Consider the following 24,168-nt stretch of genomic DNA (forward strand, 5'->3'; position numbering starts at 1 on the left):
AGAGGTTTTTAAAAAGCATTTGAAAATACACTTTGAAAGAGGTATTAAAATGAATGAACAGCCAGTAGGAGTTTTTGGGTAGAGGAATGATGTGCTCTATGCATGAATTCAGCTCCAGATAAATATACTTAACTGTCTGACAGAAAATGTCACCATAAGATATTAGAACTCAGAGAGAAGACAGAGATTCAAACTATCGAGAAATCAATGTGATGAGTATTCTTGAAGAGGTTACGACTTTCAAAAAGCTATTTGAAATTGTTATTAGCAATAGTATTCTGGAGGGAGAAATGTGATTGTGTGATATTCTGAGGTGATAAGTTGTCTTATCTGGGACCCGAGAGGCCAAAGGAAGAGTTAGTAGGAAAAATGCACCTGATATATGTCCTTAAACTTTGTGCGGTTTGTTCTGGCATTTGAATACACATTAAAATATATGTCTACAAACAGAAGGTCTTTGTTATTCAGTGATAACCTTGCTGCTTCCTCAACTAGTCCTCGAGATATAAAGAGGGTTATTTTCTGCTATAAAGGTCACTCTTCTGTTCATGCTTCATCACACAGAATACTGACGATTAGGGTTCTCCATTCTCTGGCATGGGACACAGATCCCCCCCTTTCGACATTGTAAAGTAATTCTGGCCATAGAAGACACAAAACACTTAGGTCATATTGTTTAGCTCAATATGCTACCTTTGGTTTGTAAGCGATACACAAGGCGATACCCTGCTTAGATCCTCCTTCAATAAAGAACTTGTAGCCTGAGCTACTTAGAGTGCTGTCAGCAAATATCCTTCAGCTATCTGCCCCTTTATGCATTGCTTCAGCTGCAGAAAGCCACCTTGGCCAAGTTCACACCCTTCAGAGAGGGGGCCATATTATCTGATAGATTGAAGCAAGATTATAAAGGCCAGCCTATTTCAGCCTAACTCAGGGCAACTGTGGTGAGTCATTTTCGCTCCAGAGCTCCCAGTGGGGCCAGCTGAAGTTGTTGGGCCTGCTTTGCACCTCAACTTCTCCCTTGGCCCAATCTTCTTCTTTTGCTTTTGTTCTGCAGGTATTGATTCCAAGGGCACTCCTTAATATATATCTTGCATACTAAATTTCATGTCACGTTTGGCTTTGGAAAAACCAATATAAAATAGGGTGAAACAAACAAACTTGGAAGTTGACTTGTTTTAATTGATTAATAACCCAAGCAAGGACTCAAAGAAAATAATAATACCAGAATACTAGAGAGCATTCTAGGCAGTATGAATAGTTTATAGGAATGTCTTCAGCAGACACAGGATGGCATGGATGAAACTAGAAAAGTTAAGCTTCATAGAAGAAAGAGTGTCACAAAATTAAGCTGAAGAAAGAGGTGGCAAAGTCCATGGCTGATTGTAGCTGACCCTGGAAGTAGGAAGGTGTGACCATATCATTGGGAACATTGAAAGATGGCAAGAGAAAGGTGGATTTTATTTGCTAAGCAATGAGAAGTTAGTGAGTTTTTTAAATAGGAGATGAGAATTTTGTTTTAGGAAACTCTGAAGGATTCAGCGTGGAAGATGGATTTGGGCAGGGGGGCGGGGAGTTGGAGAAGCAGAGGATGACATTAGGAAGCTGTTACACCTATCCCATTATAATGAAAGTCAGAATGAAGAATAAAAAACTGTGTGCATATGTGTGTGTGTGAAGAGGGAGAGAGAGAGAGGGAGGAATCTCAGAAATAATCTGCGAGAAGAAATGGCAGACCAATATTAAAAACATGAATGAATCTCTTGTCAAAAAAAAAAGAAGAAATGGCAGGAAAAATGTATTATAAGAGGCTTATTATATGTGAATTAAATTGAGTAGCAGTCCTTCCAAAACTTTTTCTAGATGTCAAAGATCATTTCACAAAAGAATACCGTCTATTGAACACCGAAATCTACTCAATTTTGTACTAGGTACTTTTAGATATGTTTCGTTATTTTCAGTCTCATACTCCTGTAAAATAGAATTTCTCTTTCTGGTTTGCAAACAAAGAATCTATTTTAAAAGATCAAAATCTAGGGGCTTCCCTGGTGGCGCAGTGGTTGAGAGTCCGCCTGCCGATGCAGGGGACACGGGTTCGTGCCCCGGTCCTGGAAGACCCCACATGCCACGGAACGGCTGGGCCCGTGAGCCATGGCCGCTGAGCCTGCGCGTCCGGAGCCTGTGCTCTGCAACAGGAGAGGCCACAGCAGTGAGAGGCCCGCGTACCGCAAAAAAAAAAAAAAAAAAAGATCAAAATCTAGAATTCTGAATTTAGAAAGGTCAGAGAGCCTTCCAATGTCACCTAGCTAACAAATATCAGACCTGAAATTTTAACACAGGCCCATTTCAACTGTTAGTTCTCTCAATCACTACAATACTACATATCTAAAATATGAAAGTTTCAATATTAAAAGAGTTTCCTTCTTTATTAAGTAGTGTGGGGCAAGCAATTTCAAATCTTCCATCCATGATCACTTCCTGCTGCCAACATATTTTTGAAGTAGTCTAACCTGAAGCCATTATGTCACATGGAAATCCAAGAGTAATAAATGGTCTAAAACTAAACCTGCAAGGCGAATACAAGTTCTCTCTACTCCTATTGGCATAATCTATTAACAGATGCTTGTGTATACTTTTGTAAACTCATATTTTCTTAGTAGGTGTAGACGTTCTTTATCCTCTACTTAGCAGTTTGATTCTTCAGAGATTCATTGCTCTCTTCACTTGGAAGTTTTAGTGCCACTGAAGAAAGTACAGGCTATTCACAAAATGTTTTGTGTTTATTTTCCCTGGTGTTCAGTCTGGAGTTCAGTGTAAAATCAACTTTGCAGCAGGTCAGTGATGAAAATAGAAAATAGAAAACATGCATTTGGGAAACTGGAACTGACTTTGGGCCAGTAATAGAGCTGCCTAACAGTTGTAATAAAGACTTACCAGAAAGAACATATAGAGAAGTATTCATATTACATCTTATTTGCATCACATGTCCTCAATTATGTCTAGAAAGGGCTACCAAGGCATATCTTGTAATATTAACTAATTCAGAAGGAGAGTGCTATGTAGACAATGGAGTAATTTTTTGAGTGAAGATAAACCTATTCAAGCTTGTTGGCCAGTTGCCTCCCAACAGCCCTATTCAGGACACCCTTAGATATCTGTATTATTCTTATAATCTGACCATTTACTTAAGGTTATAAAAGGAACCTCTTCACAAATTTCTTAAACCCAACTGATTGCATATTTAAGTATTCCATATATTTCATTATTGCAGAAGAGGTTAGTGAAGAACCTAGAAACTCTTGGACACATTATAAAAGGCTACTATCAAAAACTGGGTGGGGCCTTTAGGGTCAACATGATCATAACAAGGCTTCTTGCTCACCTCCCATGGAAATGCAGCTGCATTGTCAGGTTATAATGTGTATCTTAGCACATCCACCTTCTTTCAATCCCTTAACTACCCCTCCCCTCCTAAATCAATTCAAGGCCACAGACAGAACTCCTATTTCAAGATAACATTTCATGCAAATAATTTATTGATATGCTGCAGGAAAGAACAAATAGTGGAAGATTGACACTATAGAGAGCTATGGAACTGTGTCCATTCCTGTATTATGGTCAGGTCACCTTCAGATATAGTGCTACCAATTGTTGAGAATAAAAATACCACGTTTATCAATAGAGCTTAACATTCTGAAGAAGTGCCATCATGATGACAGGTCAATTGTATGGAATAATCATTTCAAGTAGAAAATCAAGAGGTTTAGCAATAAACAGTATTTTGTAAAACACACATACAGTATATCCTCACACACAAGAAAAATGAGATTCCCCAAGGAAGCATTAGATTCATGTCTGGGTTTCTGGAGATCATGAGATGTATATATATTTTACGGGAGTTGATATCAATGCAATATCAGTATCATTTTGATAACTAATGTATGCTCATTAGGAACTTTCAGAAGTCTTTAAATTTGTCCTTTGATGATAACATGATAGAAACATAGCCGATTCCTCCTTCTACTGAGCTTTTGCCTTTAATATCACTACTTTGGGAGGCCTTCCTTGACCACCTAATCCAAAGTAACCCCTTTCCTCTAACACATTACTCTGCTTTTTTTATTGTCCATTAATATATCATTGTTTGATATCTTCTTATATATTTAGGTAATTATTTTACTTCTTTCCCAACTAGAATTTAAGCTCTCTGAAAGTAGAACCCATTTTGGTTTTGTTCGCCACTGTGTCCTTACTACTTGGTACATAATAGGATCTTCATGTGAATGTATAGAAAACACATTTTTAAATTAATCCAATCTTAATGATATTTCAACTAATATTTATTAAGGGAATATATTGTGCCTGACTTAGCTATAACAATAATTACAACCTTTAATCTTCAGAACAACCTTGTGAAGTGAACATTAATTCCACCTTCTATAGATGAGAAACCCAAGGTTCAGAAATCTTTTCTTTTTACTCCAATGCCCCACATGGTACATTTCCACACAGTCTATCACGTGATCATGCACTCTTATTTTGATTTCTAGTTTTTTGCTCTCTATAGGTATTACCAACTATACCTTAAGCTCCTTAACAGTAGGGATATTGTCTTCTTTTGATTTTGTCTTCACGTTAGTATTCATCATGGTGGCGGGCACATAGTTGTAGCTGACAAATGGAAAGGTTAAAGTGGTTATGTAAAAAAGATGGAAAATACATCCCCATAACTGGAGCAGAATGTGATCCTTTGTAGAGGTCATGGAATCTCCCCTCATATTCTCCAGGGAATAGATTCCTGGCTAGGAACTCAAGAGCAACTGACATATCTGGTCTGACTCAAAGCTAATAACGGGCATCATGCAATTTCTCTGTTTTGGGATTCCTTGGCAGGGAGAAAAGCATGTACAGTTGTACAAGACTCCCACCTCTATATCTCTATGTTTGTAGATTAGGAAACTGGCACAGAGGCTGAGTAACTTGTTGAAGGCTATACAATTAGTTAGTGGCTGATAGAGAATTGTGGCAGAAGATGCTGTAATTGAAATTGCAACACTTAAAAAAATCAAGGTTTGAGCCAGTTCTGAATGCATTCTCTACCTTCAGAATAAATTTAGAAAATATGTGTCCTATGATGCAGGAGACTTCTTCCCATTGGAACTTGGTTTATGTGTCTTTTTTTAGAGTGCTTAGTTTAAAGTGTCTTAAAGCCATAGCTTTTATTTATTTTTATTTATTTATTTTTTTGCGGTACGCAGGCCTCTCACTGTTGTGGCCTCTCCTGTTGCGGAGCACAGGCTCCGGATGCGCAGGCTCAGCGGCCATGGCTCACGGGCCCAGCTGCTCCGCAGCATGTGGGATCCTCCCGGACTGGGACACGAACCCGTGTCCCCTGCATTGGCAGTCAGACTCCCAACCACTGTGCCACCAGGGAAGCCCAAGCCATAGCTTTTAAACTATATTAAATAAAAATAAGGAGCAAATGCTACATGAATTTTAAAAATTTATGATAATTATATATTACATTTGTCACAAATAGGCATTTTTGAATAGTCAAAATTCTTAGCACTGAATTTTTTCTAAATAAATCTTAAATTAATAAAGGAGTTCAAACTATTGATAGATCTTTTGCTCTCTACTCATACTTCTGTTATACTACTTTATAGTTCCTATGTGTGAAATTTCCTTTTATTAATTAACTAAGAAAACATGATGAGTTAGACATGCTATTTCATGTACTTTGGGCAAGCTTCAAAGGTGAGATAATTGAATACAGTTATTGTTTCCAGTTGTATAGTCCTAGAACATAGAGACGTTAAATAATGCTAGAGATAAATAAAATAGGTGTTGGAATTTGAATAATACTGTCATTTAAGAGTTTTATACAGCCATGGCTATATAAAAAAAAATATATATACAGCCATGATATATTCCTTTTACATTATAACTGATGTAAGATATGTATAAACTATTGAAAATATACTTATCTCCAAGAAGTCGTTATAAATTAGATATAATTATGCATTTTTACTGGATTAGAATTTCTACCCAGGAGAAATTTCCTTCTTTCTAGCTTTCTTAAAATAGAGCTCTAGATAGCCAGAGGAAATAAACTGGAGGAAATGAAGTCATTGAATTATCTAGTTTAATAAAGATACTTTCACCAAACACCACCTTTTTAATAGACAATTTCTTCCTAGTTCATTATCCATTACTGATATTTGCAGTTTAATTTTCTTTTTTCTCTCTACTAAAAGAATTTTGTCAATTTCAGAGGTGATTATTAAAAGATTTCATTGTATTTTTTCCAAAGAATGTTGAATGTATTAGTAAAATGTGAAAGACTTGATTCAAAGGAGTGAAATGGATTCTCCTGGCACATAAACATGGTACTTGTATACAAATTGTTCATTTGAATAACAAAACCTGTAAATACAGGCTGGGTAACATATTTGCGCACCAACCAAAGTATAACCTAAAACCATATTATCATACATTAACTGCTTCGTTATAGAATTCACTTTTAAATTAGCTATAAAATATCACATTTAAAATTTTTGTATGTAGAAAAATGTATGTATTTGTAATCATGAGACCATATTAAATAGAGATCTCACTTGGAAAAGCAAATTAAGCAAAATCCATTATTTATTTTAATACTGAAAGAACAGTAAAAGCTGGCAAAGGAATAAGCTGTCAAGTATGTAACTCATTTTAAATTACTACCAGGTTTCCCTTTGTTTACATGACAATGGTACTCGCTCTCTGCAATAATGCATAACAGTTTTCCCATTTTCAGAATTCTTGAGACTTAAACTCCAGAATTGCCATGTGCCCTATCACTCAACTAAATCTACGTTTTCCAGTTTACAAATAAAAGGAATGAAGTGTGCTGTTAAAATCCATATTTTAAGAGCAGATTCTTTTAGAATAGTATTCTCGTGTATGTTCGTAAGTGCTTAGCATGTGCTTAAAACGTATATATTAGGAGTAGATTATTTTCTTTATACATCAAGCACAACACATTCATTGAGTTAGGAGAGCAACATGTGCCATTCATCATTTGGATCTGATGAATTATTAAATCTTATCAATTTGTCCAGTATTCAACTCCTCTAGGAATATAGGTTGGCCTCATTTCAGAGACACGTTTTTAATGTATTGATTTTCTATCCAGAAAATTATATCATTTGGTGCTAAAGAGAAGAGACTTTTATTTTAGGAAAACATAATTTTTAGCTTTGAAATTACCAGAGGAGGCTTTGTCCAGTTTACAAAGAGACATTAACAGGAGTGTTGATATAGGTAAACACATAGGTCAATTGATCAAGCTACTATTTGTAATATGAAGTGGATGATCCCAGACTAATTTAGGATTTGGTATCCCCTTAGAACAATGTATGCACAGCTTTCAATTAATATCACATTATTTTGTATCTTCTGATTGATCATTATATTGTATATACTCAGATTGCTCCCCAGAAACTTAATAGGAGCAAGTCTTGCCTTTCTTATGGACCCCAAGCCCACCAAACCAAGGAATCCATTTTTTCACCTCCAAGTGTCTAATCCCATGCTCTAAACACAGTAGGGAATAAGTTCTTGTTAACTAGGGTACATCTATATTATAGACAACTGACATTGCTAAGATATTCTGAATTCATTCAGAGTTGAAGGATTTTCAAGAAATCTTTCCATTCAATATGCCTGTAGAAATCTGACATTTAGGTTTTCAACAACTATGGATAGATATGGTCATCTGAACTTGGTCTTTATATAGGTTAGAAGGTGACAATATTCATTTAACTTTTTTTGAAAGAGTAAGTTGTAAATGACGCTAATTCAACAAAAATTGATGGAGTGCAGGCTACGTGTCAGTACAGTGCTGGGATATAAAAGTAGCTTACAGTGTAATGGTGGGAACACGATTCCAAAATCAAATTATTTCAATATAATATGCTGTCTCAGCCAAGTTTTCTCCAAAAATCATGGATGATTTTTGGATGAAAGCCTGAATATTAGCAATTTTTAAGGAAACATGATCCCAAGTAGCAGAAATACAGGATGGAGGGAGTAATAATCCTGGGATCATCTGAGGAACCTTATGAAATGCATTTCAGAACTGTCAGCCCCAAGGGTTGAAAGGGAGAAGCACTTATCTATCATCTCCAGTCACACATCAGTTAAGGGTGTTTTCACTACATTAATTTCAGGAGAATTTAGGTTGCCTGTGCGTAAGAGCTGCCACATTCCCATAGTCATTCCATGCTAAGACGTAGAGAAGCCTGGGGCAGTAAATGTCCTGACCAGTTACACCTAAACCAAGCCAGCCAAAGAATACTCGGGTCTGTCATTCCTGCTGGAACACAGGCTGAACTATAAGGTAGAACCTAGAGAATACTGAAGCGCCCAATTCATATGGTAAATGCTAAGATCAAGGGTGATGTAGAAGCAAAGAGAAGGAGCCTTTTTAATCCAACTTGGGCTTTAGGGAAGTCTTCTGAGATAATATTATACCCAGATAAAGCGAAATATAAATGTAAGAAGATGATATTGATGCTCATAATGGAAATCAAAAGAAACCTAATTAAAATTTGATATTTGGGAAGTTTGTCAAAAAGTTTTAAAACACTTGGTCAAATAAGATCATAGGTCACTGTGAGACAATATTTATCCCTTAACCAAAGTTACAAAAGATCTCAAAAGCAAATACAAGTCACTTAAAGGCAAAGAAACTCACACAATCTGTTGTCAATCTGTTGTCAAAAGCAGCATATCAAGAATACTTTGGAGGGAGAAATCAAATCCCGTCTGTTCTAACCCATTCCTAACAAAATCCATTTACCCAACTAAATTCAATCCAATCTTAGAAAATCCTGATCATGCATAACTCTTTGCAGTATTTTTCATTCTTCACATCTTCTTTTACGAGAAACACATATCTTACCTTTCTTAAAACATTTTTTCACATTGAGTTACTTTTCTTGTTGACAAATTTGTAACAGATAGAATAAGGTCGTATTTGACGTCTAATAAACCTAGATACAACAGAAGTATTATACTTGACATCGATGACTCTAACATGTCTACGTTAATCAAACCAACAAGCTTAAGCCACTTTCAATACCAGTTATCAGTTTAGCACTGAATATTTCCAGATGACATGAACTGAAATTCATTCTGGCCGGATTGGTTTTTATTTCTGATTATTTATATAAGAGCTTAATTTTTTAAAAGCCAATTAAGTAGAGCTCTTTTACGAATTAATTTTAGGCAATACCATACACCTACAACACACATATAGATGCATATGAACACACAAACAAACACAGGGGCCCCATACTTCCCATTTCAAAATTTCAGCCCTGTGTCAGGTACAACATAAAAGCCATCAGTTACAGGGGGTTGGATTCAAATTGGGCTTCTAGCAGATGGAACAAATCAAGGTCACCTACCTAGATGGCTAAACCCTTTTTACTAGTGTTTACAGAAAAGACACTTAAGATTTCTATTTATCCTTGACAAGTCAAGTTCTGAATTACTTTACCCTCTTTTTAAAATTTAAAAGTCCAATACCACCTCCTTCACTCGAGTTCTAAGTTGCCCAGATCATAGGATATTGGATCCTGAAGGTTATAGTAAACCCAAAACTGGGGAGAGGGGAAGGGATGGTGGGAGGCCCTGGAGGTTAGATAAGATTGTATGCAGTACTCTAGGTGGGACAGCCACAGCATGGCACAGAGAGGCACATTCATTAGAATCAGAAGAATCTGAGTTATCTGGCTGGTTGGGTGGGGCAGGGGTGGGGGGACAATCACAAAATGTTGGGGAGTTTCTTAGGAAGGACCTCTTCATTGGGTCCTGTTAGAAACAACATCTGTCCACACCAAGCTCACAAACAACAAGGTAGAACAGCTAACCAAACAGGGGACTACAAGATTACAATCTTGCCTTCCTTTGTCTCCAACAGTTAAGGAGGTAATTCAAGGCAGAGGGGTGAGTGAGTGTGTGTATGTGTGCATGAGACAAAGAACGCAAGCAAACTAGCACTCTCACCCCTTCACTTGAATTAGCCTGTACAAGGCATGGGGGTGGGGTGGGCAGGGGGAGTGAATCAATTATGAAGTTAAAGTTTTAAAACAAACAGTACTGAGTCTTTAGAACTTAAGTGAGACTGAATAAATAGAGGTCAATGAAAAACTGTAGAATTGGACTAAAACGGTCCATTAAGGGAACCCATTACATTCCCAGAAAAGGAGGATCTACTAGAACACAGTTTGCATCAGTTTTTAAAACATAAACTCATATTATATCCCAATAACTCCTTAATAAACTGGTTATAAAGCTATTATTTATTGAGTCCTTAGTATGTGATCAACACTTACTAATCCCTTCACACTCATAATTTCATCTAAAGACAGGAATTACTTTTGAATTCATTTCATGAATAAGGTAACTGAGGTTTGCAGAGATTCAGTAACTTTTCAAAGAATCCAGAGTAGAGTCAAGATTTAAAAAATCAATCTGTGTGCCTGACTCCGAAATACACACTCTTGACTACTATGTTACAATGTCACTCTTTGGAAAGGACACTGCAAGCAAACAGAAGAGGGTGAGCAAGGCGGAGTGGTTTGAAACAATAAGATTTATATGTGGAGTTCCATGATATTTGGTATCAGTATAGTATTAAATGTGAGGTGGAGAATAAAAAGAGATAAAAGCATGGAGGCCGGGTCAGGGGGTGGAAACAAGTTCATGGAGACCCTTTTGTGCACACGACCTGGCCAACTGCAGACGGGAGGCAACGGGAAAATTCGGGAGGGTTCTTTAGGCAAGGGAGTAACGTAGTGAGATCTGAGATTTCTGCCAAGGTTAACCTCTCCCATATCTATTCATGTTGCTTTAACCAAATACTGTACTCTCAGTCTTTGACTACCAATCTTAAAATTCATTTTGGTAACAAGGAAAACCAAGCAAGAGACAACAGAAGGTTGCGGTTCACAGCCACGACCACTATTAGAGAAAAGCATCTTAAAGAACATCGTTACAGTGTCCATATTCAAGAATTAAGAGCGAGACCATTCCATTCTCAACCCTTAATTCAAAATGTTACAATTCATTTCTTTTCTAGAATCACTTTCTCCATAAAATTGGAATAACTAGTTCTTTAAAGATCTTTGTAATTTAGCAGCTTTTGAAATTTGACTATGGCATTTATTTTTTGCAGGGAAAGGTTGCTCGTGAGGTAATTTTAATGTTTATGCCTAGAATTTCATGTGACTAATTTGAAGGTCATACTTGTTAGCTGTTATGAATAATTTTTCTATGGCTCTTTTGACATTGTAAAATGAAATATAATCTTATAACACTTTAAAATTCCTTTACCCTGGAGATTTTATTTCATAGCATGGGCAGTTTCACATCTTGAAGGTATGAAATTTCAAGCCCAATTCTTAGAAGAAAATTAGCGAATATTGTGAAATTGATTATGTTGGTTATCCAACATGAATAGCATGTAAACTCTCTGAAGTATCATATAAAGCAAAGACTACTAAATTCAAGTCTTTGGAAAAAAAGCCAAAATGCAATCATCTGTGAATCTTAATCAGAATCCTTAAAGAAGGCATATTTAATAGTAAGAAATAAACCTAAAAGGATACATACCTAATTATAAAAAGTAAAACATTCTTATGTTTAGTATTCATATATAATTCAATACAATTTCAAGTTGCTAAAAATACCTTATCATATTTTCTAGTGTTTTGAGGTATAGAGTTAAAAAAAAGAGACAAACAGATATGAAAGGAGCCTCTCATCTAAATACATAGAGATATTTGTAGTTTTCTAGGCACCACAAAATGCATGGCGTTCTGGCTGCAGCATTCAAATCAGAAAGTAATACCTTTTAGATGACATGTTAAATCGAAGTTTTCCAGAGATTAAAGATTACATGGTAAAGCTGGTAAAGAGAAGGGGTTATAAATCCAGAATCCTGAAAAACATCTTCAAACCTCTTTTTATCCCCTCCCTAAAACAAAGGCCTCAATCTAATGTTAACTGGCAAAAAGATTTTCTGTTCAAAAAAACTGACAAGAGATTATTGGATACTTAGTGTTGTAACACATCTATAATCTGCAATTTATGGAACGCCACAGTTTCATGGTTACAATAAAGCTCAATTTTGTTTCTTTTCACCACGTACTGAATGGACTTAGGTTTGTTTTACCCTATAGAATCTGGAAATTTGCAATATGACAGTAAAATATTAAAGAATACTGATTAAAAGAGAACGCTAGACAACTGATTTGAAGTTGCAGGACTCTTTTGCAAGAATCTTCTTAAAGGGATCATTTTCTTCTTTTACCTTACAAAACAAGGTCAAAATCATAAGCATGGTTTATGCTCAAGTAATATTAAAAAAAAAAAAAACTTTAGACAATAAAATATTTAGAATTCACAGTCATTTTTTTTTTTTCATTTAGTATCACTGGTTTAGCTAAATGCATTTTAGGAAAGAGGTAATAAAAATAATAATAATTATAACCTAGAAAAATTAATTCTGATATAATAAGGAAGTCTGTGCTATTAGTAATTTTAGTAATGATTATTTATGCTAAAAGAGATTTGTTTTTGAATTAGTGAAAATAGTGAATGAATTATTGCAAAATATTTGTCTCAGGTTTTTCCATTTTTAGCAAAAGGTGGATCAATACAGATCTCCTAAAATTCTGAATGAACTACTTTTTAAAAGTTTGTTGGAAGGTATTCCTTGAGGTGGTAGGTGGAAAATTAGGAATGTCCTCCAAAACCAGAAGCAATGAAAAAGCTCAAATTCAAAGGGGCTAGTCAGTTTTGGAACATTTTCTGGGGGCATGTGATGACCCCTAGTGTCTCTGAACTTTATTTTTAATAGGCACCATAGTGCTCAGAAGACAAAGCCAGGACTCATGAATGGAGAGATTAAAACAGAGACTTCTGCACAAAGCCAGGATTCCCAAAAGCAATACCTTCCCTGGGAAAACTAGGAAAAAACCTGCCTCACAGAGGGAACTGGAGGGAAGTCTTGTTTGTCTGATCTTGGCTCTAAGTGGAAGAAAAATAATGAAAATTCTTCCCAGAAAATGCCTACTAACAAAGCCTTCATTTAGGCCTGACTCCAGAGTTCTTATATCCTCAGAATCTGAAAACTCCGAGCCCCAAATTAAGATGACAGTAGTCCTGCGTCAACAGTGCCCCTCAAGTGCATGGAGGAAGCACGTGCAAATGCTTTCTGGGAAGATATAATACCAATCCTGGGGACTTCTCTGGTGGTCCAGTGGTGAAGACTCCGAGCTTCCAATGCGGGGGCGCGGGTTCAATCCCTGGTCAGGGAACTACAATCCCACATGCCCCACGACACGCCCAAAAAGAATAATATATATATATATATATATATGTATATATATATATATATATATATCCTGGCATCAAGGAATTCTCACAGATAAAACTCCAAAGAAGGGGCTTCCCTGGTGGCGCAGTGGTTAAGAATCTGCCTGCCAATGCAGGGGACACGGGTTCAAGCCCTCGTCTGGGAAGATCCCACATGCCGCAGAGCAACTAAGTCCATGTGCCACAACTACTGAGCCTGCGCTCTGAAGCCCACAAGCCACAACTACTGAAGCCTGCACGCCTAGAGTCCGTGCACCGCAGCAAGAGAAGCCACCGCAATGAGAAGCCCAGGCACCCGCTTGCCGCAACTAGAGAAAGCCCGCATGCAGCAGCAAAGACCCAACGCAGCCAAAAATAAATAAATAAAATAAATAAAATTAAAAAACAAAAAACTCCAAAGAACACAAATTCAGAAGGAAAAGTTGCAGAACAAATGAGAGAACATCAACAGATACAGCAACTGTAGAAATAGTCCCACAGAAACTGTAGATATAATGATCAGAAACAGTGTGAAAGAAATGCTTGATATCTTTAAAGAAATTAGGGAGAGAATCAAAAGTCTGACTAAAGAACAAGAGATTATAACAAAAAAAGTCAGGGTGGATTAGAAAAGAATCACAGAAAAGAATCATAAATAGGACTACTAGAAAGAAAAAAATACAGTAATTTAAATTAAAAATATAAGAGACAGGTTAGTCAGCAGATTAAACATGGTTGACAACAATCAGTGAAGTGGAAGAAACATATTAAGAAATAACCCAGAAAATAGCACAGATAAGCAAAGAAATATATATATGTATATATATTTAACATATCCATCCTGCAGATATAAGAAGATATTCTAAAATTTAAAATCCTTTGCTAGTCTGCTAATTTACATCCTTAGCAAAGATTAAATTCAGTTCACGAAGCTAGTTTTTAATATTAACATGAAAATACTGTATTTTTCATTGTTAAAAGTGAATGATACCTTGAGTAAATAATGGTCAAAGAAAATCCATCTGTTGTGAATAATATTAAACCATGGATCTGAGAAACTCAATGAATCCAAATCAGAATAAATAGACAAACACAAAATAGGAATCTCACAACCAGAAAAATAAAAGCGAATGCTACCTAAAATACAGTAAGAATAACAATAATTAGTCTACAAAAATTCCATTTCCTATAAAATCAATTTTATGTAAAATTAATTTCATGTAAAGTAAATAGAAACTGTACATTTTGAACATATCTTACATTATACATTATATTTAAGAGAAATTTTAAGAGACTAAATTCATTTTTTTAAATTTCCAGATATTTTGAAATCTCTATAAATAAAGGCAGAGTAGTAACAATTAAATTTAGTAAATTTCATATTCAAAATGTATGTACCAGTATAAATTCCATGTGCTAATATATTCATTTTGTTCTTCAGTCCTAAAGTAATCTTAAAATTGAGGATCTACTCTACATGATATAGAAAATATTATTTTTAGAAAATTATAATTAAACTGTAAATCACTCAACACTATGCAAATTATATTTTTATATAAAAGAAAGACCTTATCAATAAATATGACTAGTCCTCAGTTACTTAATGCATATATATTAAGCTATTGTGTACCCAGTAGAAGATATACTCTGTGGAGGACACAGGCAAGTAGGGATTTGTATTTAATTGAAAAGACAAGAGTGCACACTTTTTTTTTAGAAATTAAACACACGGTAAATGATAAAGTGCATGTAAAAAAACCAAAAATCAAAGATGCAATGTGAGTACAGTTGGCCCTCCATGCCTAGGGTTTCATATCCTCAGATTCAATCCACAGTGGATCAAGAATATTCAGAAGGTGGGAGGGAGGGAGACGCAAGAGGGAAGACATATGGGAACATATGTTTATGTATGACTGATTCACTTTGTTATAAAGCAGAAACTAACACACCATTGTAAAGCAATTATACCCCAATAAAGATGTTAAAAAAAAAAAAAAAGAATATTCAGAAAAAAAATTCCAGAAAGTTCGCAAAGCAAAACTTGAATTTGTCACACCTCTGACAACTATTAACATAGCAATTATATTGTATGAGGTATTATAAGTAAACTAGAGATGATTTAAGTATCTGGGAGAAGGTGCATAGGTTGGATGCAAACACTATGCCATTTTATATAAGGGACTTCTGCACGTATTGGTAAATTTTGGTAACCATGGGGGTCCTGGAGCCAATCCTACCTGCAGATACTGAAGGACTATGGTACTCACCTGTTTCAATAAACTATTACAATGTTATCATATATAATAGATTCAAAATTATTTGAACAAGGTTTAAATATTCAAATTAATGGTTTTAAATTTATTCACTACCTTAAATTCTTTGCAAATACTCACACATTCATATTCTTTCTTCCTGTCCCTCTCCCTCTCTGTCTCTCTCTCCCTCCCTTTCTAAATAGACAAATTTAATCATGTGGTTATTTTTTTAAAGTATAGTGTAAATGTCTTAAATGCTGTTTACTAATATTTTAACCAAATTTGCATCTTAAATGGATTTGCTCATGTATATTCAATCTAAAAAGTCTCGTCTAGATAATAATATTACTGAAGTACATATACAGTATCATATAAATTGTATAAAAACTCATGAAAATTTAGTAAAATATTTACACTGTAAAGTTACAGGCAGTTTAAATTCACATAATGGTATTGCCATATATTTTGTATACATTTAAAACTGTTATTTTAGGAGTTTTGGTATTAAAAATAAAACAAAACATAAATAATGCATTAGGATCTTAAATTAATGTTAAAAGTAACTATTTGAGATCAATAAATAATGCTAAATAAAAACATCCTGTTTTAGCTTACTGGTTGACATACATTTGTTAGATAAATAAATGACTGACCAAAAAGATCTATTGGCAAAAAGTCAAGATAAATTCTTATGAAACTAAGAATTAAAATTTTATTTTTACTTCAGAAAAATTTAATAGTTGCTTTCAAAAGTGGTTTACACTACTAGCTACTATTTAAAATTGATATTCCCCTGTATTTACTTTGTTACAATTTACTGTTATGGATGACAAAATTTACCTCCCAATAACAGTGCAAATTCATGAAAAAATACAGTGTTTTCTTTATCTCTGTTTTAATTATTTATTTGTTATAGCAATAATAAGTGTGTATATTAGATCAGTGTTCTGAGCCCTATAGTCTTTAAGAAAAAGTGAACACTTTTTTTTAAAACACAGGTTATAGGGCTTCCCTGGTGGCGCAGTGGTTGAGAGTCCGCCTGCTGATGCAGGGGACACGGGTTCGTGCCCCGGTCCGGGAGGATCCCACATGCCGCGGAGCGGCTGGGCCCGTGAGCCATGGCCGCTGAGCCATGGCCACTGAGCCTGCGCGTCCGGAGCCTGTGCTCCGCAACGGGAGAGGCCACAACAGTGAGTGGCCCGCGTCCGGCAAAATAAATAAATAAATAAAACACAGGTCATAAAGAACAATAGTGATGTACATTAAATATACTGTCACATACATCACTTTCTTAAAACCTTCATTCAATCCTGGCAGAGACCACAATTAATTTAGAGCTTCTCATTTATTTCCTATCAAACATTTGGCTATAGTATAATAAAAAGAATAGCAAAACCCAACACTTTTTGAAAGGTTCCACTTGCTTGAAGTGTAGATGTTGAAGCCAAAATTGAAAATGACTGGATTTTCCTATAAACTAGTTGACCTGTTTATTCCAGAAATGGTCACCATTCAGCCACACTAACCATGACAAATCAACACCTTGAAGATTTACTGAATGTACCAGTTTATGTTCAGTAAATGTTCATATGTATGGCTTTACATAGACTCTTTGAATACTACAAATTATCAACTACAGATATTTTTTAAGTAAAACTTTTTCTTGGGAAGGAATAATAGTAAATGACAAATCATAAGTTAAAACTCTTTCCCAATTCTGAGAACTGTAGGCAGAAAAGGAAGAAAAGTATAGAATGGCTAAAATTAACATGGCTTATTTGAATGTAAAGATTAATTTGAAAACACTTCAAGTTCAGAATACTGTGGTACCTCTCAAAAATGGGGATGGAGGGTGTATTTAAGTGTGAGACAAGACAGGTGGGGAACTTTAGTCCTACCACTGATGGACTTGCACATCCACAGAACTGGTCCTCAGAACAGAATCAGTGCCTGGGGAACAAAAGGGAGAAAGTCAGGGTGATGGAGGAAAAAAAAAAAAAATTTACATATGTAGCTAACTAGACTCCTTGATGAATAGAAAGAAAAGCTCTTGAAAATAAGGCTTAATTTATAGTGTTCATAAGTGAAGTTATGAGGAAATAGTAAATAGTACTTTTCTAGTTTCTAGAAATGGATAAATAGTAAACGACAACAAGTATCTTATTTGTTTTATAATATCTTTAGCACAAACTAAAGTGAAACAACTGTAATGGAGGGTAGGAAAAAACCAACAAAGTTTTCTTACAGTTTTCAGAGCAAATGCCAACATTAAAACAAGAATATTAAGTACATATAAATGAAGGTGGTTTGGCTCAGACAGGCTGGCAAATATAACATTTAAGTGAAAAAAAGCACCAAAATGCTGCCTTCTCTATTAAAACCCCAAAGAATTTTAATTTAAACTTAGAGTTTTAAGTAAAACATTACACATTAATTATCCAGTCTCCAAGGACATGCAAAATACATCTTTTTGCAGGAAGTTGGTTCAGCATTGACTAGTTGCCAACTGTCAAGCTAAGGAACTTTTAAAGAGAATTGAATGCAGAGGTTTAAAAAGGTAGAGGAATTAAGATAATATATACATGTATAAAGAACTGGTATAGCTCTTGTTATAATTATCTGTGAAACTATACTTTTAAAATGAAGAGAAGCATATTGCTATTGGGAAAGTTTTCATTTACATCTTTTAAAGATAAGAAAGTATATTATCATTCTACATAAACTGTCACTTTTTTGTTTTAAGAAAAATAACTTCAATCAAAAAAAATTCAAGTTTAAAGATTTATGTCCTTACAATCCACAAATCTTTTAAAATTTATTTCCAAATGTTTATTCGTTCAAATAAATAAATGATGAATCTGTAAATTAAATACACAAATGGTGAATAATGGTATCTAAATGAATTAATAGGAATTTCTTATATGCAAAGTATGTCATTAATATATATTATCTTCAAAGTTTACATATATATAATACAAGTAATTGAACTTAAAACACAGGAAATCATCATGCCTAAGAGTCTGATGTGGATTATAAACCAGTCATTCAGTAAATGAGAAACTTTAATCAAAAGCTCCAGACCAAACACCATTAACTGTAGTAAAGCTTCCTTTGGGAGAGTTTCATGTTGCCTGAAATTTTCGCTCGTAGGAAACTAAGGGAGTTGTTGTAATCTACCTCCATCTTCCAATGGTGTTTTGCATATTGCCATGTGCACAGAGTTTCAAAATATGAATATTTACATGTAAGTGGAAAACTATATTCAAATTAAACATTTAAGAATAAGAAAATATATTTTGTTTTTAGACTTGGTATTGCCATTCCCCACCCTCATTCTGCTTTTCTTCCTATAACCAGCCATTTAAAAATGCTTGAGGCATAACCTTTTGTTTAAATACATTCTTTTTTTTTTAATAAATTTATTTATTTTATTTTTGGGTCTTCGTTGCTGCAAGTAGTCTTTCTCTAGTTGCAGCGAGACGGCTTCTCATTGCGGTGGCTTCTCTTGTTGCAGAGCACGGGCTCTAGGCGCACGAGCTTCAGTAGTTGTGGCTCGCGGGCTCTAGAGCGCAGGCTCAGTAGTTGTGGCTCACAGGTTTAGTTGCTCCATGGCATGTGGGATCTTCCGGGACCAGGGCTCGAACCCGTGTCCCCGGCATTGGCAGGCAGATTCTTAACCACTGTGCCACCAGGGAAACCCTAAATGCATTCTTATAAGATGTGTATTGTGGTTTTGTGCTCACGTATTTTAAATTTATAAACATATTTTGCTCCAGATTTCCTTCTGCTTCTTACTTTGTTTTAATACAACATAATATTTTTAAGATCTATATATTTTCTGTGTTACATTTAGACTGAGGGAGCCAGCTCCCAAGATGGCCCCCAATGATTCACACTTCTTGGTAATAATGTGCATGTGTGATTGCCTCCTGTGTCGAATCAGAGCTGGCTCTGTGTGACCAATAGGATGCGGTAGATAAGCAGCTGGGTGACTTCTGCTGTTAGGTCATAAAATGTTATATGGCTTCTGCCTGACTCTTTCTGTCTTAGGACTCGTGGCCCAGGAATCAAGTGGGGGAGGGAACCCAGGCCAAAAGGAGAGGCCATATTTAGACATTCCCGTCAACAGACCCAGCCAAGGTTGTAACCAAGAGCCAACTTCAAATGTCAAAAGCGTGAGTCAGTTTTCAGGTAATTCCAGTCTCTCCTCTTTGTGTAGCTCCAGCTGAGGCCAAATGGAATGAGACGTGCTGTCCGCATTAAATTTCAGGCCTGTAAGGATGTGAGTTTGGGAGGTCTGAGAAGTAAGTGCCAAGCAGAGATCAGATGTGCAAGAAATTTGTTGTGAAGACTGCTTGTGAAGGACAAAGTGGGGTGGCGGGGGGAACAGAAGGGAGAGAAGAGCCTTCAGACTGTGATGCAGGTATGACAGCTTTGAAAAGAGGGAAGGAAGACAGGAGAGTTGGTTAAAAAGAATTTCAGACTACACTGCGTTTCCAAAAACATCTTGACTAAGCTGACGGGGACTCCCTAGGCAAAAGCTGCCCATAAAGGAGTCCCGGATCGGGCAAAAACGACTTTGCTCTAGTTCCTTCACCATGCTCAGTCACTGGCTGGGAGAAACCCTGGGAGAGGAGGGCTGTGGCATGAACACCATAGCAGATTTGATGACGTAGTAACTGGAGACTGTCAATGACCTATGTTCCATGAAGGTTCTTTTCACAGCTGCCACTGCCTACTCCATTCAACGCACAGATCCACTTACCTATGAATCTTTGGGTAGCAGCCCCTCATACGTTCCATGGACTTCTCCTGGACTTCTCCTGAAAAAGTTTTATTTCATTGGCTCTGATGATGCTACGCACCAGTGATTTTCTCTGGCTACTCCCCAGTCTCCTTGGCTGATTGATCTTTCTTTGTATAACCTTTTCAATAAGGGGTCTCCTCAGGAACTGGCCATAGGTCCTCCTCCTAGAAGATGAAAATGAGTGGGACAAACGACTGCCCTCATCAGTGCAGCTCAGCTGCTCTCAGGATCACAACTGGTATTATGTCCCACCTCCACTGTCATTACATCTTTTCATCTCCAACCTCTGCAGGTCTTGGTGACTGTATATATATAAAGGGAGTCAAAGAAAGAGAATTATTATAAGGAACTGGTTCATGTGATAATGGAGGCTGAAAAGTCTCAAGTTCTGTAACTGACGAGCTGGAGACCTGGGAGAGCTGATACATAACTCCAGTCTGAGTCTGAAGCCCTGAGAACCAGTAGAGGCTCAACACCCACAAAGAGCTGATTTTTCAGTTTTAGTCCAAAGGCTGAAAAAGACAAATATCTCAGGTGCAGCAGTCAGGGAGGAGGAGTTCCGTCCTACTGGAGGCAGGGTCAGCCTTTTTGTTACATTTAAGCCTTTAACTGATTGGCCGAGGGCCACCCACATTAGGGAGGGCAATCTACTTTCCGCAGCTTACCAATTCAAATGTTAATCTCATCCAGAAACGCCCTTACAGACATGCCTAGAATCATGCTTGATCAAATATTTGGGTGGCCCGGTCTAGCGGACACATAAAATTAATCACCACAGTGACTAACCTGGTGGTACAACCCAGACCTTCTTTCCTGTGGGAGCTGAGCTCTAGGTAATTGCATCATTCTCAGGCCAAGGCTTCTATGCCTGTTCATTCATAGTTTCAGCTAGAAAATATAGTACCTCAAGGTGCCAAAGGGGATGATCCATCATATCAAGATCACCAGCAACAGGAATCACTTTGTCTACATGATATTAAATTTATTTAAAAAATCTTGTACCAATATGTGTGGTCTTCCTTTTTGTCTATTGTTCAGCACCAGTTAAATGAATTCCTTGCTCATAAATTCTTTGCTATTTGAAGCTAACAGTTCTTCAACATTCTCATTATTTACTTCAATAAGTCTAATCTCCTTTGCAAGCTCTAAGATGTTTTGCTTTGCATCAATCATTTCCTTAAGCTTTGGGAAAGAGCAATGAACTGTGAGACGAGTGTCTTCTATACTTTTTCCTTGTATGTTGTGTTACAGTTTGTCAAAACCTGATTGATAAGTTTTAAGGAACTCCTTGATGTCAAGACTATTCCATAAATCCTTTAGTGGAGGACTGTCACACCAGATACCACACATAATATTTGAGAGGCAAAAAAGACCACTTAAATAGAATCTTCCTAATCAATAACACTACAGGCCAAAAAAAAAAAAAAAAGACTACTCAGATAGGATGTTCCTAATCAATAACAATAGAGGAATGTCTGGGAACATTATTATCAAAAGAGACTTGTTTGCAAGATTTCCCTTCTTCATGTGTTCCATTATGAATAACCATGAAGATAACACTGTCTATAATCATTAAACATCTGCTTTGCAAAGCATTCTTCAACAGTCTCTAAAGGGCCATGTGGTTTGCGGAATGATAAACCAACAACTTGTAGCTTAACAAATTCCACCTAAAAGCAACATTAGCCTATCTTTGGATGCTTCAAGTGCGTGGTACTGTTTCCTCCTAGAAATTTAAAATAAATCTACATGATGACAGTCATCTCCAGTGATATCTAGTTTCATCAATATTGAAAATGTGCTTTGTTTATCAATAGTTTTCTGCCATATAATGGGGAGAATCGCTACTGTTTCAGTATTAGCAGCTTCACCTATGACCTTCAAATTACATAAGGTAAGGTCTTGTGAATATCTCTCCTTTCCATCTCCTTTTTCTTCAGGTCTTTGAAGATGTTCAGTTCTTTCTGCTGTATCAGCATGGTTCTTAATGACATTCCACAATGACTGAGGTTATCAATACACAGCACGTGGTTATTTCTCCAGTTTTTTAATACCAACCATACTTTTCATAATTTTTTTTTCTTGTTTTACTTTCTCACATGTAGAAAATCATTGTACACTTGGTAAATGAAGACAAGTGCATTACCAGATTATGTCTTTTATAAGCTCTCCTCTCTCAATTCAGTTCTCAATTCAATTTAATGCTTACAATTTTTCTTCCAATGGATGGGTTTTTCTGGACTTTAGGTTCACCTAATTTTTTAAAAGACATTTTTACTTAATGTAAAGAAGAAAATAGATAATGCACAATACTTTTAGACAAAGATGATATTAGGAGAAAAGCTAAGACTGAAACACAATCTATATACATCCTCTCATTCAAACTCTTAAAGCAATTTAGATGTTTTTACTGGCACATCAAACTATGTTTTCAATAATGAATGTGGCGAAATTTTTGCAAGTATTTATAGTGAATATATGGTTAAGAGTTCAGATAACTAGAGACACAGAATATTTGCAATATTATGTGACTCACTGATGACTCACCCACATAAGAAGAGAACATGTCCTTATTTGGACCTATAAGCAAGTATGAGTGGGATATGGCTGTCAAGAGCATTTGAATTTCTTGAGGGTGTCAGTGCAACAATGCTTTCAAACCCAGAAAGAAAATACTATTTACATTTAAAAATATGAGACCACTGGGAAAAAGAAAGATTGATCTGAAAAATAAGAAGACTAAATGAGTGTTCTGTCATAAAAGGAAACATAAGAGAGATTACATCATGAATTATGCCAAGAGTTTGAGAATATATCAAGTTTTATTTTCACATAGAAAGTGGGGATGGCCCTAAATCATCTTAGATTTTTATTATTGATTTAATTATCATTCCAAGTAATGTTTACACTTTTGATGTACTTTATTTTATTTTTTTTTAAACATCTTTATTGGAGCATAATTGCTTTACAATGGTATGTTAGTTTCAGCTTCACAACAAAATGAATCAGTTATATATATACATATGTTCCCATATCTCTTCCCGCTTGCGTCACCCTCCCTCCCACCCTCCCTATCCCACCCCTCCAGGCGGTCACACAGCACCGAGCTGATCTCCCTGTGCTATGCGGCTGCTTCCCACTAGCTATCTACCTTACGTTTGGTAGTGTATACATGTCCATGCCTCTTTATTGCTTTGTCACCGTTTACCCTTCCCCCTCCCCATAGCCTCAAGTCCATTCTCTAGTAAGTCTGTGTCTTTATTCCTGTTTCACCCCTAGGTTTTTCATGACATTATTTTTTCCTTAAATTCCATATATATGTGTTAGCATACGGTATTTGTCTCTCTCTTTCTGACTTACTTCACTCTGTATGACAGACTCTAGGTCTATCCACCTCATTACAAATAGCTCAATTTCGTCTCTTTTTATGTCTGAGTAATACTCCATTGTATATATGTGCCACATCTTCTTTATCCATTCATCCGATGATGGACACTTAGGTTGTTTCCATCTCTGGGCTATTGTAAATAGAGCTGCAATGAACATTTTGGTACATGACTCTTTTTGAATTATGGTTTTCTCAGGGTATATGCCCAGTAGTGGGATTGCTGGGTCATATGGTAGTTCTATTTGTAGCTTTTTAAGGAACCTCCATACTGTTCTCCACAGTGGCTGTATCAATTTACATTCCCACCA

Source organism: Grampus griseus (assembly GCF_964374135.1).
Source record: "Grampus griseus genome assembly, chromosome: 3".
Lineage (NCBI taxonomy): Eukaryota > Metazoa > Chordata > Mammalia > Artiodactyla > Delphinidae > Grampus > Grampus griseus.